General features: G+C 36.4%; 1 long non-coding RNA gene and 1 pseudogene across 1 annotated transcript; both read right to left on the reverse strand.

Moving 5' to 3' along the window:
* Positions 1 to 7,642: 7,642 nt before the first annotated feature.
* LOC144456391 (pancreatic triacylglycerol lipase-like) lies at positions 7,643 to 16,043 on the reverse strand (annotated as a pseudogene).
* Positions 16,044 to 16,924: 881 nt separating this feature from the next.
* LOC110209544 (uncharacterized) lies at positions 16,925 to 27,563 on the reverse strand. Its single transcript, XR_002324852.2, has 3 exons — positions 27,419 to 27,563; positions 17,749 to 17,902; positions 16,925 to 17,050 (listed from the first exon to the last, which is right to left on the reverse strand). It is a non-coding gene; the product is annotated as an uncharacterized LOC110209544 (long non-coding RNA).
* Between the last annotated feature and the right edge of the window lie 338 nt (positions 27,564 to 27,901).

Below are 27,901 nucleotides of genomic sequence, written 5' to 3' on the forward strand. Positions count from 1 at the left end.
TCTTTTGAAAAGGAATGTCACCCACCTAGCTATTCCTGAGTCTGGCTATGAAGCGAATTTGATATTGCATGGTTGGAAAATTGAATTATCTGAATCCAAACAGGGCTAAGGATATTTTATCCTTTCATATTTGGGCACTAAATCTAGTGCCTGATTTATATCTGGGCCCTGCAGTCTTTTCTATCAGATTTGTCTTCCAGACTACAGGGCATTCACCTACAGTTGGTAGCAAAGAGCAGGTTTGGGAAACAGCCAATGTCTCCCCATCATTCCCTGGATGCAGCCTGTGCTCAGTTCCAGTCAACCTCCTCTTTGGGACCCCCTCAAGGCAGGGACAGTTCTACATCCCTTGTCAGGAGGAAGTAGTTTCAGAAGCCTAGACCTTCACCCCTTACCCCAAAAGAATTTGGGTCCCATTTTATGGAGGGGAACTGATAAGGATGGAATCTAGACCCCAAAAAGGAAAAATCCTGGATTTTTCCATGTGGCCAAATCTCTGGTTTTCCACTCAGGCTATCATCCCATCAACTGGCCTTTCACTTCAGACCTTCCTACGGTCCCAGGCCACTTCCCACCCTTAATCCTATGTAGGATCCATTCTCCCTTGGCCTGGTATTCCAGGTCCCTGGAATTCTATTACCTCATAGACTGCTTGGCCACTCCTATATCCCTCCCATAGTCTTAATGTGTATAAGGCCCATCTTGTCTCCATTAAGGTGCTCAGATTCTTATAATCCAGCCAATAGTTTACTAATGTTCAGACTCCTTAAGAGTCTGCCCAATATGATGGATGTTCTAATAAACCTTGTCTTTGGCTGAAAAAAAAATACTTGAAAATAGGTATCCTATTGTCCCTAAGTCTTCTATTCACCAGCTTCAGACATTCTCAGTTCCTCAAAGGTATTTCCATGTGGAATGCTCATCTGACCCTTCACCATCTTGTTGCTCTCCTAAGTGCCCATCCCAAAATGTGACACTACAATGACTACAACAACGTATGTTAAATAAACAATAAGATGAGGCTGAATATTGGATACTTAATATAATGACCAATCCTGGCTTTTGTCAGAAGATTAGGAAATTGCATCTTCCTGATTTTGATTTCTGTAGGGCAAGGTGCAAAATATTGCATGTATTTGAAAAATGATGGCTGTGTCATTCATTAACCCCATCTTTTTCTTTTTTTTCCTTCCTTCTTTCTTTCTTTCTTTCTTTCTTTTGCAAGGGAAGGATCACTGAGGTGAGAGAGGAGATATATCAAAATGTCTGTGATATAAAAACTAGAGGTATTGATATAACTTTTAAAAGAGAAAAATAAAATATACTGTGGTGCAAAGAACTAAACCAAGTATAACAGATTTAGTCTGCCCAGAGCAGAGTACAATGGGACAATCACTGTCCTAGAACTAGAAAATGAATTCTAAACCAAGAAAGAATAGCTGATTTTGATAAAAATCCAAAAAGATCTCAGGTTAGAAGACTGGGTCAGATATAATAAGATGAAATTTAATGAGTATAAATGTAAAGTCTCAGACATGGTTCAAGCAATCAAATTTATAAGTATAAGATGTAGGTTACATAGCAGCACATCTCCCTGGAACTAGAAACCATGCTATTCTTAAGCCACCCTAAGACTGCATCAACCTTTTTGCCTGCCTTATCACACTATTGACATATCATCCTTGCTACTCATGAGAGCTCCCAGATCTTTCTTTTTTTTCAGGTAAACTGCTATCTTGACAAATCTCATACTTGTAAGATTGACTACTTGAACCCATATCCAAGACTTTACATTTATACTCATTAAATTTCATCTTATTATATTTGGCCCAGTGTTCTAATCTTCTTGGATCTTTTTAGATTCTATCATCCAAGAAGTTAGCCATTATTCCTCAGTTTGGATCATCCAAACTTTTTATAATCATGCCCTCTCAAAAATACTAATATATATAGAGAGAGGAATAGAGAGACTAGGAAGCTCCATTGCACATAAAATATCTTTAGATACCAGACCCTGTACGTGGACATGCAGGAAGGTACCTGCATGACCAATTCTACAGTGAGATGTAGTCAAAAGAACACTGGGCTCAGAAACAAAAGTCTTGGGTTAAAATCCTAACTCCACTACTTGTGTAATCTTGGGAAAGTCACCTTCCCTCTCTGGGATTCAATCATTTTATTTGTAAAATAAGAAGGTAAGAATAGAGTATGTCTAAAGTTCTTTCTTGCTCTAAATCCTATAACTCTACAAATTAAAGAAATCCGTGTCTTTTAACTAGTGTACCTTTTCAGCCATTCTAATTGTAGGGCACCATCAGTAGAGATTCTGCCCTACATAGAAATTCTACTAATTTAGATAAAATTCACATGATCTTTGCATCACCTGCAACTTCTCTCTGACTCTAAAGATTTGGGCAAAGGGAGAGGTGGTTTTTATATTTGTTTTTTAAAATAAGCCAAGCATTTGGGGAGGTGTATTTGCAGACAAGTCAATATTGACACAAGTGCAAACTTTCAGGGAGATCTGGCAGACATGCATCACCAAAGGAAAGTGAAGGGCACTTGCCATCTGTGGCTCCGGATAATCAAAATGTCAATGTAGCATACCAAGTGCTGTATAAATTTGTTATAGCCTTCAGATAGCCTCACCTGTCCTCATTCCAATTGAGTTCAGTTCTCCATCGTTCATGCACAATCTAGCCAGATGGACATTAACTGTCATAAGAATGTGAAGGGGACTAAAAAGGGGTGGAGGAGGTATACCCATTGTCAACTTCCACAGTCTGAGGTTGCTTCAAACATAGCAAAGCAATCATCCAGCCAACCGCATGAAAGGAAATTCTGTCTCAAGCAAGGAAACTGAGGGAAACCCATGAAGAGATACAAAAATGGACATGGACATGGGAAGTGGTGGGGGGAAAGGGGGAGGAGGTGATATAAGAAGAGTCGAAAACTCATGTCTATAAAATAGAGCTACCAACAATTTGCATTAATGAATTATGCAGAAAGGAAGATAGGAAGTGCAATGAAACATGAAGTCAGTCAGTCAGTGGGCATTTATAAGGACGTTCTATGTGCCAGGCATGATGTTAAGCATTGGGAACACATACAAAAAAGGACAATATGATTTGTATTGTCAAGAGGGCCACTGTCTAATGAGGTAGATGACATTTAAACAACTATATACAGACAAAATATATACAGGACAAACTGGAGATAATCAAAAGAAGGAAGGCACAAGCATTGAGGGGAGTTGGAAAAGCCTTTAGATTCAGTCAGAATTGTAGTTGTAACATAAGACTATATCCCCTCCTTCCCCTTTCCCTCTTCTCCCCCAGTCCATGCAGGGTTTAATATCCTTACCTGTGAGTGCTCTTCCCAAAGGAATGGAACTTTTGATCATTGAAACCTCCCAAGATATTGTAGAATTTACAGGCTAGATTTCTTTCTTAGGGACTATGCCTTCAACCCAAATCACTCTAGCTCTCATTGATTGGCCAACAATGAGACCCAGCCCAAGACCCACACAGTCATTGTTTGGGCCTGGAAGGCTCAGAGTAAATTAAAAAGCAAACTGTTTCTGTTTTAGCCAGAAACCCTGAGTGTCTTCCCCTCCCAAATTGATTTTTTTTTGAACTAGGTAAAAACAGTCCAATGTTCATCTCCTTTCTTACCTAGCCATAATCACTGAATAGGCATTACCTGGGAAAGACCTTAGTTTCAAAAGGTCAAGTTCTCCTACTGCATCTAGGGCCATCTCCAGTCATCCTGAGCTATATCCTATAACTGGGTTCAGATGGCTCTAGAAGAGAAAGTGAGGCTGGTGACTTTGCACAGGCCTCCTTCACTTGAATCCAATTCACTTGCAAGTCATAGCCTCACCTTCCTGATGTCAAGGTCCTCTTCAAGAATGAAGGACAGACATCTTGTGAGTAATACAAGCTGCCCTACTGGGGAACCAACTGGCCATTCCCGGTAAGGCAATGCAGCCCCTTCTTTCCCTTCCTCCCTTCTTTCATTTTTTCCTTCCTTCTCCCCTCTCCTAAGCTCCCCCCCAACCCATCTCCACTCCTCCTCCTTCCTCTCCCCTGCCTTCCACTTGTCCCTCCCTTGTTCCCTACCCTCCAATCTCTTCCCCTCTCCTCTCCCCTCTTTTTGTCCACAAAGAAACAAGGAACAAGGAAATCTTGTAAGGTATCTTTGCATTGGGGCAGCTAGGTGGCACAGTGGATAGAGCACTGGTCCTGAAGTCAGGAGGACCTGAGTTCAAATCTGGTGCCACATCAAACACTTGACACTTACTAGCTGCGTGATCCTGGACAAGTCATTTAACCCCAATTGCCTTAAAAAAAAAGATATCTTGGGGGTTTACAAGCTAGATGTCTTTCTAGAAGTTGTTTCTTTTTCTTTTCTTGTCGCTAAATCTAAAATCTCTATTACATTATTGATAATAATCATAAGAATGGGCATCCTTGCTTCACCTTTCATCTAAATGGGAAGGCTTCTAGCTTATTCCCATTACATATAATGCTTGCTAATGCTTTTAGATAGATAGTATATATCATTTTAGGGAAAGCTCTAATTATTCCTTGTTCTTTATTGTTTTTATTAGGAATGAGTGCTGTATTTCATCAAAAGGTTTTTTTTTCAGAAACCATTTAGATAATCTTACAATTTCTGATGATTTTATTATTGATATGGTCAACTACACTGATAGTTTTCCTAAGATGGAACCAGACTTACATTCCTGGTAGAAATCCTACCTGGTCATAGTGTATCATCCTGGTAATATATTGCTGTACTCTCCTTCCTAGTATTTATTTAAAATTTTTGTATCAATATTCATTAGGGAAATTGGTCTATAGTTTTCTTTCTGTTTTACCTTTTCCTGGTTTAGGCATGTATACCATATTTCTGTCATAAAAAGAATTTGGTAGGACTCCTTCTTTGCTTTTCTAAATAGTTTATATAATACTGGAATTAGTTGCTCTTTAAATATTTCATAGAATTCACTTTTGAACCCATCTGACACTAGGGATTTTTTTCTTTGGCTGTTCATTGACGGCTCATTTTATTTCTTTTTCTAAGATAGAGTAATTTAAGTATTCTATTTTCTTTTCTGTTATTGTGTGATTTACATTTTCATAAATATTCATCAATTTAACTTTGTCAGATTTAATGGCATAAAATTACAAAAATATTACCTAATGATTGCTTTAATTTCTTCTTCATTGGTGGTGAATTTGCTCTTTTCATTTTTGTGCTGGAAATATCATTTTCTTCCTTCTTTTTTTAAAATCAAATTTACCAGTGGTCGATCTACATTCTTGGGTTGTTTTTTTTTCATAAAATAAACTCTTATTTATTAGCTCAATAGTTTTCTTATTTTCAATTTTATTAATCTCATCTTTGGTTTTCAGGATTTCCAATTTGATGCTTAATTGGTGCTTTTTAATTTGTTCTTTTTCTAGTTTTTTTTTGGTTGTTGCATCTGCTTTTTGTCTATTTTATTGATGTATGAATTTAGAGAAATACATTTTCCCTTAAGTATTGCTTTGGTTGTATCCCATTAGTTTGGCATGTTGTTTCATTATTCTCATTCTCTTAGATGAGATTATCAATTATTTCTATGATCTGTTATTGTGCCCACATTTTGTTAGGATTAGATTATTTAGTTTCCAATTAATTTTCAATCTGTCTTTGCCCTACCCTTTATTGATGTAATACCAGTGCTCTTCTTTTTTATTTTTATTTTTAGGCAATTGGGGTTAAGTAACTTGCCCAGGGTCACACAGCAAGTAAATGTCAAGTATTTACTCTGAGGCCGGATTTGAACTCTGGTCCTCCTGACTTCAGGGCCAGTGTTCTATGCACTATGCCATCTAGCTGCCCCATACCAGTACTTTACTTAAGAAGGGTTGACCTTTTTATATATATATATATGTTAGGAAATGGAATCTGCCCTAATTCCAGAGAAAAGTTTGAAATGAAGTTTTTTAAGCCATGAAGTTATGGTTTATTTGTGTTTTTAACAAAAACATTTCATAAAGTTCAAAAATAGAGTGCAAAACAATTTAGGCTAATTTTTAAAATATGGTTAAAAATAACTTAAAATAATTATAATGCATTAATACTTCTTTGAGTTCAAAATAGAAATTATCTTAACAAATTGATTTTTGATTAAAAACTGTGTTTTTAAAACTTATGTTCATTTTTTAAAAATTTTCTGTACTTGGCTTGGTCTTCTTTGTGCCTATGTACAGGTAGTAAACTTCCATTTGCAAGTAGCCTGCCCCGTTTCAAGTACTCTGAACCTTTACACGTGCAAAATATATATATATGTAATACATATATATGTATATATGAAGGAACTGTGCTATTTGATGCAGATGCAAAGAAAGGTGAAAACATAATCCCTGACTTCAAAGGGGTTCACTTTCAAATGCGGGAAACCACATTCAAATAGCTATGTATATATAACATATATAGTGTGTAAATGGATTATTATCTTCAAAGGAAAAATCTAGGGATGTGTAGGGGTAAGAGGAACTGGGAAAAGCTTCTCATAGGAAATGGGCTTTGAGTTAAGTCTTAAAAAAAAAACTGGGAAAGCTAGGAATCAGACATGCAGAGGGCAAACATTCCAGGCATGGAGGACAGCCATAATTCAGATATAGCACAATAGAGTCATGCAAAACATTTTTCTTCATGTATTGATAAATTAAATTGTTTAGTTTACTCACTTGTTAATTAGTGCAAGCATGAAAAATGAAATATTCTATCAACAAATTATTTGCATTGGCATTATTTGGACATTGCTTAACTCTTGATAGCTGGAACTTAATGCTTTATGTGAAAATGAGTAGTCGAAGCAAATGATGGGTATGCGCATTGCTACGTGTGTGTGTGTGTGTGTATGTGTGTAGAATTTAACCTCTCATCAATATACTTGAAAATGGTGCTCCCTGACACTCACCCACTAGGATCATCATCAAATATGTCCTTATTAACTTCTTATTTCCTCCAACTGCTCATAAATCTCTAGGTAATGCATACTTCCTCATCAGTGTCACTCCTATAGATAATCTGCCCATTTTTCTATTTCTTTCCACTGAACTCAAATTAAACTTTTCTTGGCCTTTTTTTCCTCTTCTACTAAATCTCTTCCATTATTGTCTAACGTATTCCTCAACACTAGGTAATTTCATATCAGTCATGATTTCATCTCTTTAAATATCATCTTCTCTAAGAAGTCAGGTGGAATGGTGACAAAGTGGTAAAATCAGCAAAAACAACAGAAAAAATGCTCACCTTCCCTTTATGCTAATGATATAAACCTAGAAAGTATAGATATTACAACTGTTTTCATTAAGTCTGGACAAGGCAGTAAAAAATAAAGATAGTGGCATTGTTTAAATGAATAATGATCACCAATCCATGATGATAAATGGTGATTTCCAAAATCATCATCTTAGCAAAATGCCAGGAGATAATTTGGGAAATTCAATAAATGTTCAGGTATAGTTCTAGAACAAATCCTTAATTTAAAATAAGTTTCCCCACTAAAAATTACAACGAAAATAAAGTAAATATTAATGATGAATGAATGCAATGTACAGTTTAACATTTGCCTTTTATTACTACAAGAAATAATGATTTCACTTTAACATGCTTTTAGCAAGCACTGAGAGTTAGCAGAACATCTTCTCTTATGGTTTCTTTGCTACACAAATTGTACCTGCAGAAAATAATGGACTATTAAGTATAATTATCTTATTACCTTCATAAATAAGCATGTTTAGAGCTATCTCACAGCATTTTATATTTCTCCTAAGCCTTTATAGTTTTACTCTAGTAGTTTGAGTAAGTTATATTTCTTTATTCGAATATAAACCCCTTTATCGTAGGAATTAAAGCTGGAGGAAACAGTAGGATATAAACCACACTGAGGTCAAGAATTATGCCTGGGATAGTGCCTTATACATTGTAGATGCTTAATAAATGCTTGCTTGATTGGATTGAATCTATTCTACCCCTCTCATTTTACTATTACTACTACTACTACAAACTATTACTACTACAACTAACTAATATTTCTATAGAACTTGCTGTTTCCCAGGCACTTAACAATAACTTCACTTCATCTTCATAACAACCTTGGGAGGTAGGTGACTGTTATTATCCTTATTGTACAGATGAGGAATCTTAAACATAAGCTAAATGACTTCCCTAGGTTCACACATCTGGGTGTCACTGTGTCACCGAGTTGCCCCCTATGAGCACCATAAAGCCCTGAGATTCAGTAACTCCTTTAAGCTCACATATGTAGCAAACATTTTGCATCCTTTAAAGCATTTAATTAAGAGCCTTGATCATAGTAGGTACTCAAGAAATGCTTTTTTATAGTGTCTTAAAGCATAAATACAGATGACTGTGTTTACTAAGATTGCCAGCTTACCTTGTACTCTATCTGGGAAAAAACTAAAATGGACAGAGAAAAAAGGTTCTAGAATTGAAGCCACTCTTGTGAGAAGTGGGGAGGGTACTGGATGTTTCAAAAGAGCTAATTTTTAAGTTTTGCATCAAGTACGTCTAGCTGAGGACCTTCCCAGTAACTTCAAGAAGTGCAAGGCCCAGAGGAATGGGAACAGGTATTGTCTATGTATTTTAAAATATTGCCAACTATTTAATGTGGCACTTGAGAAACTAATTTGGCCACAACACTGATAGGCTTTAAAGATACTGACAGAACCCATAATCAGTCAAACAAAAAATCTAGCATGTATTTAGCACCTACTACATGCCAGGCACAGTGTCAGATGCTGCTCAACGAAATCTAGGGGTATGGAATGCCTCCAGAATAAAGGGAATGTCAAGAATATTTTAAAGAAAAAGTGGAAATAAGCCTATTTTTTGCATTAAAAATACTTCAGGTAATAAGTCTGTTGGGTACATAATTTTGTATGTAATTTTCTAGAGAAGAAAATATTGCTAGCCTCAAAATACTATCCTTGAACCCTTATGCAGTTTGGGTGCTGAATACCAGGATTCTATGGAACACCATTTGGGAAACTGAAATTGAGCACGATACTGCATATTTCCTGAAGTTCCTGCTCTGTGAGGACAGTTAGCATGATCAATTCAATTTAACAATTAAATTAGTCAACATTTATTAAATATCTACTATGTACTACATGCAAAGACTTTTACTAAATACTGGGGATACAAAGAATAGATAAATGTATAAGAAGCTTTTATTTGTTCTTGCATTCTCTTCAAACACCTTGTCCAGCATTTTATAGGCACTCAGTGAATATTCACTAAATGTTAAATAAATATAGGAAGCAGCACAAGAAACTACCCCACAGTAAAATATTCCTTTCCTACTTTTGTTGTTTTTTTCTTATGTTTAGTTTTTCTCATGTTTAACTCAGTAGCAGTACTTGAACTATACTAGACATTTCCAAAAACACATGGTATAGGAATATCTTGGCCCTGAAAGGATCGAGGAAGAAATTGGTACATGACCATTAAATGATTTTCCTATTAGTAACCAGGCATTTACCACACAACATTAATTCAAATGTGGTCATTTTTCAATAACAATATTAATGAATTACAGCCAAACTCTAAGATAACATGGTACAACTTTACTATATTATTCAGTCAAAAGTGCTCTTCATGGTATTTACCGCATTATTCTATGGAACTCATCTATGATGTCATTTCCCTTAACTTTCTCTGAGCCTCAGTTTTCTCATCTGTACAATGAGACTTGGATTAGGTGATTTCTAAGGTTCCTCCTCTCTCTAAACTCTGTGATTCTTTGCTCCTTTGAAGTACATTAGGTAGAGACCTACTTAAATAATTGGAATTTCACGAAGGTAGAATCTCAGGGTCAAACTCTGACCTTTCATGGACTTTTATTGGATGACACAATACCAACCAAAACATCTTTAAAACTTCAATTTTCCTAGAGTAAGCTATCACCTCATGAAATATTTTACCTATAAGCTAAAGGTAATATGAGAAGGCTACTGAAATAAATCTATCTCAAAGTAGATTTTCTGGGTCAGCATAATACAGCTATGACTCTTTATACTTCCTGTCTCTCTTGGTTCACAATAAAAAACACTTATGTTTGTCCATCAGAAATTTCTACAGTGATTTTCCTACTGTGGGCAGGGTTGGATTGATCACATTATTTTCCAAAGAAATTTAACCCTTTGAAGTGTTCCAACATTAATATCTGAATCAATCTCATTACTATGTGTAGAACCTGGTTGTAGACTCCCCCTTGAAATAGAAGTAGATAACAAACTTAAGTACAGGAATCTCTACACATAGGTTTACTTATGAAATCTACACATGATACATATTTTGCTAATTAAATAGTGTTTCCAATATATTAAGCAAAGGCAAAAAAATGCACATAGTTGTAATTTATGCCCCAAATACCTCATAATATTTTGACATGTTTTAGTCACAACTTTCTCCTATAATTTAATAAACGATGACCTCATTAAATCTCTTTCCTCCATCAGTTGTGTTAGTAGCATAATTATGCTTATAAATTAAACACCTGGTGACAAGAAGAAAAAAATCATTTTATGAAATAAAAATAAATGATTTGCCCAGTAAGTAACAATGCACCAAAGTTAGAAAGCAAATTGTGAAGTCAGTTTCAGAGTGTGAAATTCAAAATGAAGTCTTGAGATTAACTTCATAAAATATACATGTAATACTAAGTCAATTTTCATAGTAATGAAAATATAAACAATAATTTGGTTAAAACATATTTATATAAAGAAATAATTCCAACACATAAGATATTTGATAATATTGAACTCACTTGTAAATATTATACTGCCTGCTGTTTCCATTACTTCCAAACAAAGAAACTATTACTGTTCCAGCAACCTTGGTTCCAGACAATGTGACAGCTACCTTATACTCCAACCTATAGAGGAATATAGAAATATGAAGAAACAAATCTCTTAAATATATAAATGTATATGGAGGGAAAGAAATAGAAATTTTAATAAAATTAATTTAGATACCAGCAATGTGTAATGCATGATAATTTTGTTAGAGAATGCATGACTCTTATTGAATACAAATTTTTAACTAATTCCTTTATTTGTAAATTTTCACTTCATACTAATAAAATGAATTCAAACTAAAGGCAGAAGAGGACTTTTCTAAGTGATTAGGCATTGACTACTTCTTCATAATGTTTGCAACTTCTGTTTGGCAATACTTCTGTTAAAGAACTTTTTCACTGTGATATAATGGGGGCCTAGCATAATAATATTTAATATTAACTTACCCAATTTTTATGCATCTCTACAAGATAAAAGGTGGAAGAAACCCAAGTGAAATTCTAATCTAACCCCTTCACTTTTGTAGATGAGCACCTTATAATCTTATACAAATGTGAGCTCTTCTAAGAAAATCAGAGCTTGGAGAATAATGATAATAGCTAATATTTTTTATAGCCCTTGAAAGTTTGCAAATTGCTTTACACATAGTATCTCATTAGTTACTCAAAATAACCTCATGAGGGAAGTGCTATTCTTATCCCTATTTGCCAGAAGGAGAAACTGAGACTTAGTGAGATTAGATGACTTGTCCAAGGTCAAACTCAGATCTTCTGATTTATCTTCAGCATTCAATCTACTCTGGTCTTGCCCAAATTCATGCTGTTAATTAGCGACAAAACCAGCCCAAGACTTGAGGTCTGTTGACTCTTTGTCCAGTATTTTTTTTCCATTCTCCTGTTCCTTACATTTTATTACTACATATTTATGACTTGGGATTTCTGCTTTCTTAAAATAGCATTTCTTTTTAAATAGTCTATAATTGATATTTTTCATTAAATTAATCTGTCCCCTGACTCAATCTGCAATTTTTCCAAATTTGTAAATTTCATATTAAAAATGTTATGTCATCTATGGTTACTTCACCAACTTGCAGCTCGCTATCATGGTGCTTGACAGTTTATGAAATGTTTTCCCCACAAAACAAACTTTGTGAAGAGTATATTTATCCCCATATTAGAGATGAGAAAGCCAAGGCTTTGAAAGTATAAGGTATTTGACCAAGATCACATATTAATATAAACAGCTAGCAGAGCCTGGAATTCAATCTCGCTTCCTATCGGGACTCTAAGCCCAGTACTCTTTCAACTGTATAATATGATTTGAAGATCATAAATTCAGAGCTGGAAGGGACTTTAGAGGCCATCTTGTTAACACTCTCATTTTCCAGATGAGGAAAGTGAGAGTCAGAGAGATTAATGGATTTATGCAGAGTCACCCACCTAGGAAGGATCAGAAGTGGGAATTGAACCTAGATCTTCCTGACTCCAAGTTCCTCACTCTATATACTCTGCCACACTATCTCAACATGGCTCATCTACACAGCACGTCAATCCTGCTAGGACAGTGTGAGAGCAAAATTGTGAAGTAAAGTTTTCTCCCACATCTTTGGCCTATTGGGTCTTTATCCTCTCCTCCCTTCTTTCATTTCCCGGTGAGAACACATAGAAATAATGGCATATTCCACTATGTGTAGCTATTCTAAGATCCTTTATATACTCCCATCAATGAATAAGCTATTATTACAACTCATAGAGTTCATCTTTCAGGAGTTATTGCGTAAGCAGCATAAAAAGAAAAAAAAAACTGCCTGACCAGAGGTATAGGGACCCATGGCCCCCGAAGTCCTCAAGTGTAGCTCTTTGATGGAATCCAAACTTCACAGAACAAATCTGTGAATCTGTGAAATTTGGATTCAATCAAAGGGCCACACTTGAGGACATAAAGGGCCACATGTGGCCTTGACGCCACAGCTTCACCACCCTTGAACTCCAAAATGTTTTTTCTTAATATTCACAAACAAAACATGGGTGCATGTTTAAAGGCATGTGCCAATATCTCAACTACAGAAACTAGGAAATTTATTTTGTGAAACCTCTGGATATTTGGCAATCTATTTCAAGAAGCATTTGAAAGAAGAGGTCCATTTCTACATCCAACACATTTAACAATGGACTCATGCTGTGCTGTCATCCAGATTCCTCAGGCCAGGGAAAATCTACCTCCTCTAAATTGGCCATCAGTATCCAGGAGTCATCTCCCAAATATAGTCATTCCCTTCCTTTTCCTCTTTGCACTGGAGGCAATAACATTTGAAAATGAGGAAAGTCAAATGGAAACTTACGAGCAAAATTACTGGCATCCCCAGTGTTGAGATAAAGACCTGTCCCACTGAGGTTGTTTTACCAGCAAATCTGTCAGCATAGTGGCCCATCTGTGGTCACCCTCCAGATGGACAAAGAAAGCACTTATTCTGATGAAAATACATAAATGGTAATTAAGAACATGTTATCTTTCCAGTTTTACCTCCCTACAACTCACCCCATCAATTATCTAAAAAGCAACTGTAATTCTGGTACTTTCATAACAGTTGAGAAAAAAATAATCTTAGATCTAAAAATATATAGAACACCTATCCTGTCCTGCAGACTAAGTATGTATAATACAATACATATTCTCTGAACTAGTAGCTTAAATGGAATGATGAAGGCAGTTTTCAACAAACATGTACTAGTGAGCGTTAGCATAACCTAAGAACGGAATATGTAATTATGACCTTCCCTTCCCCCACCCTACAATCATAGATGGCATTTGTATAGCACTTACAACACAACCTGTAAGGTAGGTGTGATCATTATTCCCATTCCACAGATGATGAAACTGAGGCTGAGAGATTTAATTAGTTGCCTTGGGTCTCATCACTAGTAGCTGTCTGAGGTGGAATTGGAACTCAGGTGTTTCTAACACCAAGTGCGGTACAGTGTCTATTGTGACAGAACTACCAACTAGAACTTGAGATGTTTTTCCTTGTTAAATGACATTCAGCATTGATCATTTTCAGAATGAACATTTGTATGAACTAAAGAAAGGCTAGTTTTTAAATGTAATTGGGTGAATCTTATCAATACTTGGGATCCAAGATCACAACACAAAAATGCTTACTAGATATGAGAAAACTTTTTTTTCTACTATAAGGAATCCAAAGCTCTGTGTATACTATGCTACAACTCTAGACAAAACTGAAAAATCCAATCTGTTATCAGGATGTTTAGATAATCCTTATTTTGGGAAATTTTTCTGATTTTAATTACATTTTTCAGTTTGGAAGGATACAGACATTAGCTCAGATTTCTGCATGCTTTCTTCTTTTCAAAAATGGCTCCCAAAGAAAGTTTCTAAAATGACCCTAAATGAAATAAATACTTTACCAGTGCCCATAAGGGAAAGAAAGATGAGGCAATCATTAGGGCACTTTAAACCAAAGTGAAAATTTCATATTTACCCTGAAAATGCTAATATCATTGTGTGATTAAAATTGGGTTCATATGACTTAAGGTAGAATCATCATGTAGCAACATTCATTCAACATATAGTGTGTGTGGAAAATAATATTAAAAATCAACAAACGCTAGGACTAGAAGGGTCTTAGAGAAATGTGGCCCACTTTCCTCCTTTTCCAGGTAAATAAATTGGAGCCCTAGAGACAATGCTGTAGGTCACATTGTGTTGGAATAGAACAGGAACCCAGGTCATCTAATTTCTAGTTCAGTACTCTTTATACTATACCACCATATTCTCATGAATTCTAGAGAGATTTGGGGGGATTGGAGACTCGGGGATGCTCCATCTAATTTTTCTCAAGGATCTGATGGTATTTATTGTGCAGAGGAGAAGAAACAGGAACCACTTGATAGCTATCCTTAGAACTGTGGTGAGAAAGGGATCAGAAATATTTTATTAGGCCCCAGAACACAGAACCAGGAATCATAGGAAGTATAGGAAGAGGAAACAGGCTTCATGTCAGTAAAAAAAAAAAGTTACTGGCAATTAGAGGTTCCAATAGTGCAATGGGCTGGTGATAAGCCCCCTTCCCCTGATGGAGGACTTTAAAGGCCCCTAGGTGGTCACTTATCAGGCATGTTGTATTAAGGATTGCTTTCAAGTGTAGTTTGTATTAAATAACCTCTAATGGTCCTTGTTTCTTCCAGGTCTGTTATTCTTTGTAGAGAAATACCTTTTTACTTATTCTTGACATGTAACATCATTTATAAGAAAGCTCATGGTAAGGCAATTCCCTCTATCAAAGCAGATCAGTACCTTTCCAGAGCACTGGGAAGTTAAGCTACCTGACCAAGGGCAAGCTTATGATGTGCCAGGAAAAGATCCCAACTTTTGGGACTTGGAACCCAACTTCTCTATGCTGTATGCAATGTTGATTCTCATGGTAAGCAATAACTTAATGCCTCAAAATCTTTGTAGGAAGCACAGGGTATCCAGAAAAGCCAGCTGGGTTGAGGATGCTATCTGCATAATACTTGTAACTTCGTAGGTGATTACATGCTGCAAAATCTAGAGTTCCTGTGAAAGTAGATGGGATCATACAGAAGGGGCACTGTATCATTTTTTTTATTCAAAATTGTAATTGTAAATTTGACTTTTAAATAAGTCATACACTACATAGATCATGGTCAAACTTTAAGGACATATCAGGCTTTTAATAAAAAAGGATAATGTATGTTTTATGATATTCAGCTATCACTATGTACTGTCAGAAAATGCTTATCATTTCATTAATATACAGAGCTTCCGGAAAGAGAGCTTCTCTACCAATAGCGATCGGCACATTCTCTTCAACTTAGAGAGAAAGCTGGGCTACCAAGAGAGTCAGTGACTTGCCCAGCATCATACAAATAGTACTTGTCAAAGGTAGGATCTACTCAAAGTCTCCCTTACTCTGAGATCAGCTCTCTAATCACTAGACCACTGTGGCTCTCAGAAGGAGTTAGTGGTTACAAAAATGGGGCCAAATCTACATAGTGGGGGGAATTTATTTTGAGCCAAAATGGATATGTTTGAGTTCTGTAGCTTATTAAAGGACAAGCTAGACTGACCCAGTGAAAATCTTTCACAAATCCATTTCCTGTGGTAACTACCTACCTCCATTCTAGAAGGGAGGTCTCATACAATAGTAGAGTACTACAGAAAAGACTTTAAAATCCATAGTTTATAGAAGAATAAGGCAAGCTGTTTGTTAGACAACTTGGTAAGTTTGGCGAGACGGTAATATTCATTTTAATAGTAACTTTTGTTATATAGTGAATGGATTTACCTTCCCAGATTCCATTTATATCTACAAGATGTGAAAGAATATTCTTCTGACATTCAGGGAATTTCCTCTCCTCCATTTGGAAAGAAAATGAGGTGTCCCACAATTCTCTTTTTATAACTTTCATGATCAGAGAGAAACCATCATTTCTAGGTTTCAAACATTGAAACCAGAAGTAAAGATCAAATGGATGTAGGAGGTGTACATCTTTTGCTTTCAGTGAGAGGTCAGTGAGTAGAAATCAAGGCTTATGGAATATTTTTCTCCTATACTAAGTTAAATATTTCATTTAAGGTGCAAGATTAATGAGAAAACCTGAATAAAGACTAAGAGAGTATCTTTAGTGGCAACATAAGAGTATAATCAGAGGCAAAATGGTAAGGTAGAAAGAAAGTTGGTCACGGGGTCAAAAGATCCTACTTGCTACTTCCTTTACAAACTGGTCATAGGATCACAAGAAGGAAGCATCAGAGGCAGGATTTCAACCCACTTCTTTTGATTCTAAATCCCATGCATTTTCTACTACAATTCACTGCTTTTTGGGGGGGAGGGAGTGTGAGCATAAGGGATAACATTTGATTGCTCAGTTCTCATATGTACAAAAAGAGGACAATAAAACTTGTTCTATTCTCCTTATGCTGTTGTTGGGATGAAGGGGCCCTGTAAAGATTAGTATAAGGGAATGAGAGGGTGGGGATTACTACTGCTGTTATCCTACCTTGGATATGCTTGTCAACCATTCTTCTTCACCATTGTCAATGAAGCCATGAACAACAAATTGAGTTTTTCTCTTCTTGTTGGAATTAGAGCTTTTGACAGTTGCCAAATTGTCTGGAAGAATTTCCTGTGTTAAGAAGAAAAAAAATTGCTTATCAACCTCTCTATTTTCTGAAATATGATGCTTTCAACAAGAGGATAGAAGCTTCTGAGAAAGAGGTCTTCTTCATAGCTACATTTACACTATTGCAAATGACAGCCTAATTGGTAAATACACCAGGACTCTGTCATCACATAGGAAATACAGTGTGAAACATATGCTCTAATAATGATAGTGAAAGCAGTTTGAATGTGCAAAAATGTGACCGGGAAAGAGGAAGAGTTGATTCTTATCTATTACATTTAAAGCAATTGTTAATAGTGTAAATACAAAATATAGATCTTCAACTTGGTGCACAGCTGTTTGCATGTGGTCTTCCCCATTAGAATCTGAACTCTTGGAGACTGGTTTGGCTTTATTTATTTATTTATTTATTTGGTTTCTTTTTCCCTCTGTGTCCTTGGCACTTACCACAGAGCCTGGCACATAGAAGGTGCCTAATAAATGCTTGTTGACTTGACTTGACTTGACATAAGACAAACAGTGACTCCTGAGAAAATTCACAGTAAATTAGAACTTGATCTTTTGTTTTTAGAAAGTTCCCAAAGTTTCCAACTGTCTTCTCTGGTGCATCTTCACTGAGGAGCTAGGAAATCTAAACAGCCGATTATCTCCTCTAAATAATATGCACAAGTCACAAATCTTCAAGTAATAGCATGACTTACTTGATAAGTGTTTGGGATTCATTGGTATACAGAAGAAAACGTGTGTTGATGTCTTGTGGAGACCAGGGGAGCACTTTAAAGGGTCTTTCCACAATGCCAGCTCATGGTATATCATCTGTAAAACATCCAACTCTTGGATAGCAAACTTCATCTCCTGTAATCCCCCAAAAAAGAACATCTCAGAGATAAATTAACTTAGAGGGCAGTTTTTTTCCACCTTTTTATTAATTTATTTTGCTTTATCAACAATCACTTCCATAAGCTTTTGAGTTTTAAATTTTTCTCCCCCTCTCTCCCCACCTCTCTCCTGAAGACCATCAGCAATCTCATATAGGCTATACATATACATTCCTATTAAACACATTTTCACATTGGTGATGTTGTAAGTAAGAATTAGAACCAATATGAGGAACCACCAGAAAGATGAAACAAAACACAACAGAAGAATAACAAACAGCAAATAGCATGCTTCAATCTGCATTCAAACACCATAGTTCTTTCTTTGGATGTGGATAACATTTTCCATCATGAGGCCTTTAGAGATGTCTTACATCCCTCTATTGCTAAGAAGGGCTAAGTCTATCAACGTTAGTCATCGCACAACATGGCTGTTACTGGGTACAACATTCTCCTGGATCTGCTCATTTCACTCAGCATCAGAACATATAAGTCTTTCCAGCTTTTTCTGAACTCTTCTTGCTCATCATTTCTTATAGCACAATAATATTCCATTACATTCATATACCACAACTTGTTCAGCCATTCCCCAACTGATGGACATCCTCTTAATTTCCAATTCTTTGGCACCACAAAAAGAGCTGCTATAAATATTTTTGTATATATGGGTTCTTTTCCCATTTGTATGATCTCTTTGGGATATAGCCTTAGAAGTGCTATTGCTGGGTCAAAGGGTATGCCCATTTTGATAGCCCTTTGGGCATAGTTCCAAATTGTTCTCCAAAATGGTTGGATCATTTCACAACTCCACCAACAATGCATTAGTGTTCCAATTTTCCCACATCTTCTCCAACATTTATCATTTTCCTGTTTTGTCATGTTGGCCAAGCTGATAGGTGTGATGTGGTACCTCAAGAGTTGTTTTGATTTGCATTTCTCTAATCAACAGGGATTTAGAGCATTTTTTTTCATTAGAGGGCAGTTTTGATGCATTCTCTGCTACATAGAAGGAGGACTTGTTAAAATGTTTTACATTTTACTTCCCTCTCCTCAAAGTCACTAAATGGTTATAAGTAACATCCATGTTCTTCTTTACTAAGTGCTAAAGACACATTATTTAAAATACTCAAGTGCCTCATTCCTCTTATTGCCATGGTAAGACCTGCCCCCAAACCCATTTTTTTTGTTCTCACCATTTCTGTGGTGGGTCGACAGGCAATACAATCTGAAGAAAACACACCTTAGTTAATCAAGAAAGATGTGTTGAGCACCTGCTATGTGACACATACTGTGTTAAGTACCGCTAACACACCTTAATGCTGGCTGTGGCAGCCCACACTGTAGTCCCATCTATGGGGGAGGCTAACCTTGAAGGTTCTCCTGAGCTCAGAACTTTTAAACTGCAATGGGACCAAACTGGCCTCAATATGTCAGGTTTTGGGGAGCAGGGAGTCACCAGGTTGCCTAGGGAGGAAGTGAAATGACCCAGGTCAGAAACAGTGTAGATCAAAGTTTTCATGTTGACCAGTGGTGATTACATGAGGCCAGTGAGTAACCCTTGGTCTTCCAACCTGAGAGACATAGAGAGATCCAGCCTCAAAAATATACAAAAAGAGTACACCTTAATTAAAGGTAGAACAGTGCAGTAGAATAAACTTTGTTCTTTTACAGAAGTATCCTGACAACTTGCTTTTAAAAACATAAAGAAACATATAATTGTGATTTGTGTTTTTTCACTACCTGTATGACTCTGGACAAGTCAGAGAAGCTCTGAACTTCAGTTTTCTCATTGTAAAATAGGGATAATAATAATAATAATAATAATACATAATTGGGGTGTTTGGGGGATCCAGTGAGAGAATATGTATTTCTAGCTGCCTACAGAACCTGTCAGAACAGTCCCTTAAATTCAACATGATTCCAAGTGCACTCATCCCTTCCCTCCAGAAAACTGACCCTCTTTTAACCTGTCAGTTTCTGTTGATGGCAGTACAATCTTACCAGTCTCTGAACCTGGAAAACCCAAAGTCATTTTGGATTTTTCTCCCTTCTTTATCCTCTACATCTAATCAGTTACCAAGTTCTATTGATTTAACCTCAATAGCATCTCTCACATCCTGCCCTTCATTTCTACTACTACTACAACCTCCCCGTCTTAAAGGCTTAATCACTTCTCAGTGGGACAATAGCGATACCTTTTAATGGGTCCATCTGCCTCCAGTCTCTCTGTTCTCTCTGTTACAATCTTGGTAATGTAATCTTTACATTATGACTCTTATCAAACACCATCAGTGACTCCCCATTATCCAATGGATACAGTGTAATATAATTTTCTTTTAAAGCTCCCTATCATAACAATTCCATCCTTCCTTTATACCTTTGTCTAATTCAATTAAATATCAATCCCTTTCATATACTCTTAGTCAAACTAGACTATTAATCATCCCTCAGTGTCATCTTATCTGCTTCATGTATTGTCGGGAGTATAGTGAGTAAAAGACTGGGCTGGGAGTCAGAAAGACTAAGATCCTTAGTCTGAGCTGTGTGACCTTGCAAAGTAATTTAAGTTCCCTGAGCCTCATTTAGGTAATTGTAAAAATGAGAAGACTGGACTAAAAAACCTATTAAGTCATTTTAGCCGCTAGATCTGATTATACTTCGCTCATGCTTCCCCTTCTCCCCCTTACATCTTATTTTCTTCAAGGCCCAATTCCAGTACTACTTCCTGAAAAAGTCTTCCCTAATTCTGCCAGCTGGATGTGATTTCCTTATCCTCACATTTCTCATGTCCCTATGGTTGGATCTCTCCCCTTAGCATATTCTACCTTGCTTTATAGCTGTTTGGGCACATACCTCATCTTCCTTGCTCCATTCTAAGTCCTTAGGGGAATGCACTATGTTTTCTTCCTCTCTGTATATACAGTGTTTGGTACACAGTTGGCATTCAGTACATTCCTGTTGAATTGTGCTGAACAGCAAAGCACTGTACAAGTTGGAACCAACAGGTTCTTCCATTCTATGTGAGGGGCAGAGATGCTCCCAGCTCTAGTCAGTGTTGAACATTCAGTTGACAGCTTAAATTTTATCCATGACCCAAAAAACTTTCATCCCTTGGGCCCAACCAAAACTTTGGCCCAAGTGGCACGCAAAATGAAGGAGATGCAGGCTCAGCATGTGAGGAAGTCAAATCTGAAGTTCGCATAATTCTGGGCTCGAACATTACAATGTCGGTGGGCTCCCCCAAAGAAAAAATGTTCAGTGTTGGCAAAGTTACCTGAAGTTAAAGTTAGAACACTATGGCATGGGATATTTATTTGTGGCCATCCTGTGATTCCATGAATGTAGAGACATTATTGTGAGGCATTCCCTCAACAATGCAGATTAACCCCTACTCTGCAACTTAGTCTTAGACAGCTACCTAGAGCACAGAGAGGTTAAGTTACTTGCCCACAATCAATGCAGCCGGTATATACCAGGGGTGAGACATGAACCCAACCTTTCCTGATGCATAGACTGGCTTTCAATCTATTCCATCAGACTGTCTCTATATAGAAAATAATTCTGAACCATTTCATAGACTGACACTCACAAGAGGCCTACATGTCCAATACTGACAGAAATATGGTTTCTTACCTGCCACTGTGCCCAGTAGCAGAGAGATTGTCCAAATTAGCAGCATCTAAATAAAGCTAAATACATAGGTTAGTCGTGGGAAAGAAACACAACAAAGACTGTGGTGATTCATGTTCACTTGATTTTTTTTCAAATATTCTGTTTTATTTTGAATAATGTACATAATAAAAGAGCTCTGGAAAAGACATCCCTCACTCACCATGGAAATTCAGGCAAACTCCATGCAACACTCCAAAAAGCCTATAAATGTTCTTTTATAACAAAATCTTATCTTCTGCTGGCATTGCAGTGGGAAAGGGGCACAAAAAGAGATAAGCTGCCAAGTGTGCATTTCTAATTTTAATCACAGATAAAACCGAATGGTGGGTAAATTTTCCATTATAATTATAGGCAGGCAAAGAACATGGGTAGGTGTTAAACAGTCTTTGTTAATCTGATTACTAGCTGCTCAGATTCAACAAACATTCAACAAATTCAACAAACATAGAGTGCATAGAAGGGAGTAATACAGTATCAGGCTGGAGAGGTAGGTAAGAAATAGATGGTGGCGGGCTTTGAATTCCCCAAATAAAATATTAAGAAGTCAATATTTTCTCCTCAGTAAAGGATGAGGTTAGGGGGAAACTACTGAGTTCCATTTTGTAAATAATCATTTTGAGATGTTTATGGGACATTTAGGAGGAAATGTCTAGCAAATAATAGATATGTAGGAGAAGATTTCAGAAAAAGTAATAAGGGGTTGATTTATAGATTTGGGAGTCATCTGCATAGAGATGATTCTTGAATCTATGAGAGCAGATGACATGTCTAAGAGAGGAGAGAGAGAGAGAGAGAGAGAGAGAGAGAGAGAGAGAGAGAGAGAGAGAGCATTGTAACACTCTAACCCTAAAAGTACAAGAGATGGAGAATGATCTATCCTGCAAAGGTGTCTAAAGAATGATAAGCGAAATTTAAAGATACCCTGGAGAGTCAAATTATAAGGCAGAGAGAAGGAAAGAAGGCATTGAGGGGTTGGTTGTGACAGTGTCAAAAGATACAGATGAGAACAATGAGGCCTAAGAGAAGGTTGCAGAATTTAGCAATGAAGAGGTTATTGGGAGTCGTGGAGCTAAAAATTTCAGTCAGTTTATTGGGTTGTAAGTGATATTGTAATGGGACTTAAGTAAGAGGATGCTGAAGGAGTAGATTCAGCTATTATTGTGTTATAAGAAATGACAAGCAGGATGATTTCACAAAAACTGGAAGGGCTTACATGAATTGAAGCAAAAAGATGTGAATGGAACCAGGAGAATTTTGTACACAGTAACAGCAATATTGTACAATGAACTGTGAAGGACTTAGCTATTCTCAGCAACACAATGATCCAAGACGATCCCAATGGACTCCTGATAAAGCATATTATCTGCCTCCAGAAGAAGAACTGATACTGTCTGAAAACAGACAGAAGGACGCTATCTTTCTTTCTTTCTTTCCTTCATTATTTCTTTCTTTCTTTCTTAATATTAGTCTTTTTGTAAAAAAATAACTACCATGGAAATATTTCACATGATTGAACATGTATAAACTATATAGGATTGCTTAACATCCCAGAGAGGGGTTAGGGGAGGGAGGAAATGATGGAGGGAAAGAGAGAATTTGGAGCTCAAAACTTATTTTAAAAAGTTAGAAATTGTTTTAACATGAATTCAACCCAGTTGGTTTTTTTTTTAAAGAGCCTGATGGGAAATAATCTGAAAAGCAAGTGTGAGAAGAAAAATTTGAAAATAGTCAATTTGGAAATGACTATATAAATCTAAAAATATGGCTACATATACAACATCACTTTGTTTCTAGTTGTTTGCTACAACAAATACAGCTACTATAAATATCTCTGCACAAATGAACAATTTGTCCTCTTTATTTCTTGGGCATGTAAATTTACCAGTGATATTGTTGAGTAAACAGTTATACTCTGTTTCTTGACTTTTGGAATGTAGTTCTGAACTGCTCCAAAATGGCTAGACACAGTCACAAGTCCATCAATAGCAATTCAGTGCCTGTCTTCCCACAATTGTCATTTTCCTTTTTTTGTCATTTTGCCAATCTGATAGGCATCAGTTCAAAAGAGTGGTTTGATGATTTGCATTTCTCTAATTATTAGAATTTTGGAGCATTTTTTCCATATGCCTATTATAGCTTGGATTTCTTCCTTTGGGAATTGCCTCTTCAAATTCTTTGATAAATTACTAGAGAATGGCTATCAATCTAAGAAATGATTACATAGAATTGGACCTAGGTGGAACCTAGGAGTTCACCTAATCCAACTTTTCCCACTCCATCCTATTCTTTTTGCAAACAAATGAAGAAATTGGGACTTACAGAAGTTAAGTGAATTGCCCAATTTGAACTCAGGTGATCTGGTTTTATAGCCAGTGCTCTTTACACTATATTACACAGTCTATTCATCTGTCTATCTCTTTTTTTTTTGTTTCTCATAAAATGTCTGCAACAATACCAACTTGCCTAGAAGATTTCATAGAACACACAATGCTTTTTATGACCTCTCTATTGAAACTATATTAAAAATAGTCCAGAAGATAAATATCTAATCAAACAAATCTTTTCTTTTAGCTGTCCTTCAACTCTGTTGTTCTTCCTTCACAGAAACAAGAAATCAGGGATTTTGTTCCCTACTTTACTGTGGGAGTAATTCTCCAGTACTTATAGCTGTCTACATAGTCTGACTACAGAAACAATGTGTCTACCACTCAGAGAAGAGAATTACCCTATCTTGACTCTTCAAGCTAGGCAAAAACATCTGTAAGCAATTTTGTGCACTGCTTTAATGTATCCAGCCACAGAAATATAAACTGTGGTCTCAACTCAGAAGACCAAATGGTTCATTTGGAGGTGGCCTTTTAGAATTATATAGAATGTATGGGTGTTGAAGGGGTAGCTAGGTGGCACAGTGGGTAGAGCTCTGGGTTTGGAGTCAGAAAGAGCTGAGTTCAAATCTAGTCTCATACACTTACTAGCTCCGTAACCCTGGTTTAACCCTGTTTGTGTAAACTTCCCTTCTGTAGATAAGCTAGAGAAGGAAACAACAAACTGCTCCAATACCTTTTGCCAGGAAAATCCCAAAACGGGAAACAGAGTCAGACATGACTGAAAGCAAGTGAACACCAACATGGGTATGGATAGCTACTTAGGAAAAGACTATTTGCCATTAATAGCTATTCTAGGCAGCTTGGAACAAAGTCTAACACACACACACACACACACACACACATACACACACACACTAAAGAAAAGAGTTTCTTAGCTTACAGATCCCACTAAAAATTCATATTTAGTATTATGATTTTGTTTTTTTTTTTCCAGCAGGGGGAATAATTGGAAGGGAGAAAAACTTAATGCCAATCAAAAATAAATTTTAATTAAAAAAATGAAATATGGGTTCTTGACTATTATAAATGTGTAGTAAACAATCAGAGAGTGATAGAATCTCAGAACTAAAAGTCACATAGTCCAACCCATCCCTGACCAAGAACCTCTTCTACAATGTCAATCAATTTATTAATAAGCATTTATTAAGCTCCTCCTGTGTGACAGATACTAAAATATGTGCTATGGATACAAAGACAAAACAAAGTAAGCAACACAGAGGATGGAACACTGTGTCTTGAGTTAGGAAGACTTGAGTTCAAATCCTGAAATCCTGATCACACTTATTATCTTTGTAACCCTGAGCATGTCATTTTACCTCTGTCTGCCTCCATTTCTGCAATTGTAAAATGGACATAATAATAACACCTACCTCCTAGGGCTGTTGTGAGGATCAAATGAGATACCATTAACAAATTGCTTAGCATGCTACCTGCTACATAGCAAATGCTTAATAAATATTCATTTCTTTCTTTCATTCCACATTTTTCTTCTATGAGAGACAAACATGCTTATATATACATATATAAAAAAATAGATGTAAGACACTTTTTTTAACCATGAATACACTAGCAGCTAGAGGTGTTGGGAAAGGCCTCATGTAAAAGGTATTGCTTGAGTTGAATCTTCAATGAAATTAGTGGTTCTAAAAGGAAGAGATGGGATAAAAGGTAGAAGGTGGGATTGCATTCCAGGTTTGGGGGACAGAGAGTACAAAGTCATGGAGATGAAAGATGCAGTGCTATCTATGAAAAATAGGAAGAGGTTAGCATAGCTAAACCTTAGAGTTTGTGAAGGGAAGTTATATGCATCATATGTGTAATATTGGGAAAGTTGATTGTATAATAATGTTTACATGTCAAATGCTGGGACATTAAATAGTGACCACACTATGAAAAGTTTTGATTGTCAATAGAGGTGTTTACATGTGAATGCTGTTCAGAAGAATTTATGTTTTAACTTAGAGGTAATAGGGAATCATTAGAGTATATTGAGTAGGAGAATGATCTGGTTAGATCTAAGCTTTAACTAAATCATTTGGCTGCTATGTGGGTGATTAGAGGCCAGAAACATGAAGTAGATAACCCAATTAAGAAGTTATTGCAGTATTCAGGCAAGAGGTTAAAAGGGATTATAGTATAATATATAAGGGGTGGGAACCTGAGGCCTCAAGGCCACAGATGACCCTCTAGGTCCTCAAGTGCTCCCATTTGACTGAATCTAAACTTTACAGAACAAATGCCCTTAATAAAAGGATTTGTTCTGTAAAACTTGGACTTAATCAAAAAGCTGCACCCAAGGACCTAGAAAGCCACATGTGGCCATGAGGTCACAGGTTCCCCACTCCTGGTCATTAGACTAATGTGGTGCCTGTAAAAGTGGTAATTAGGAACATCTGGAAGAGATGTTGTAGAGGTACAATGAGATGCTGTACAGGTAAAAAGATGTAGCAACTGACTGGATATATGGTATAACAGAAATTGAGGAATCTAAGAAGACTCTGAGGTTGTGAACCTGGGTGACTTGAAGGATTATGGTTTTCTTTTCAATAAGAGAAAAAATTGTTAAGAGTCATGGGTTTGGGGAAAATAAATAAATGATTTTTTAATCATTATACACACACACATACACACACACACACACACACACACACACACACACACACACACACACATAAGTATTTGCCCAACACTTTGCTAAATTCTGGGCATAAAAATATAAATCAAGATGTTTTTTGCCTTCAAGGACCTTATATTCTGATAGTGGATGATGACACATATACGTACTGCTGATGGTTAGGGAAGGTGGATAGGATTCTCAGTCATGATGGTAAGAGAAAAAAATCGGTAAAAAGATATATAGAATAATTATATGCATATGTATGTGTATGTACAGCAAAACCTGGAAAACTAACATAAACTGATGCCAAATGAAGGGAACAAAACCAAGAGAAAGCTGTACACAGTAAAAGCAATAGTTGTACAATGAATTGTGAATGACTTAGCTATTTTCAGCTGCCAGCAGCTGGCGTGGTATAGGACAGAGTGGTAAGGAAAAACGGAGAAGGAAAAGAAAAGTTTGGCTAGTGGTGTCTTAGAGGTCGATGCTCAAGACTAGTTTATTTCAGGAGTTTTCTCGTTATGTACCCATAGAAAAACAGCTTTGTACCATGAGAAATGTTCTACAAGCGCTAATTAATAACATACACAAACTAAGCAGTTAAAGATCCTTATTTTCTCATGAGAAAGTAGTTTTAATGCCAAAATTTGTATCCATTATTTCCCTGCCTAGTTCTTAGTATTACCTGCCCCAGTCAGCCTGCTGGCCTCAAGGCTGGGCATGAGTGAGAACTTGGAATCAACAAACTATAACAAATGGAATTAGGGCAAAAGTCAAGGGAGTGTTTATCCTGAGGAAAGCCTCTATACATACTTACCCCTTAAGTCTATAAGGACTTAGAGATTTTCCATAAGGACTTGGCTCCCAACACTCAGCAATACAAAGATCCAAGACAATCCCAAAAGACTCTTCATGAAGCATACTGTCTCCATAGAAAGAACTGCAACTGTCTGAATACGGACTGAAGCATGCTGTTTTTCACTTTCTATTTTTATACTAGAGTCTTCTTGTACAAAATGACTGCTATGGAAACATTCTGTATGATTGTACATGTTTCAACTATTTCGCATTATTTACCATACTAGAAAAGAGTTGAGAGGTAGAGAGGGATAGAATTTCAAACTCAAAACTTATTTTAAATATTGCAAATTGTTTTAACATGTAATCTGGTAAAAATTAAAATAATATTTTTTTTAAAAGAAGTGGATTTAGCAACTATAGTCAACTTTTTTTTAATAGAAGATTGGCAAAAAATGGGCAGAAAGATAATAGCAGTTTGTTAAGGAGATAGAAAGATCAA

This window comes from Phascolarctos cinereus, unplaced genomic scaffold, assembly GCF_003287225.1.
Source record: "Phascolarctos cinereus isolate Bilbo 61053 unplaced genomic scaffold, phaCin_HiC Scaffold_3;HRSCAF=262, whole genome shotgun sequence".
Lineage (NCBI taxonomy): Eukaryota > Metazoa > Chordata > Mammalia > Diprotodontia > Phascolarctidae > Phascolarctos > Phascolarctos cinereus.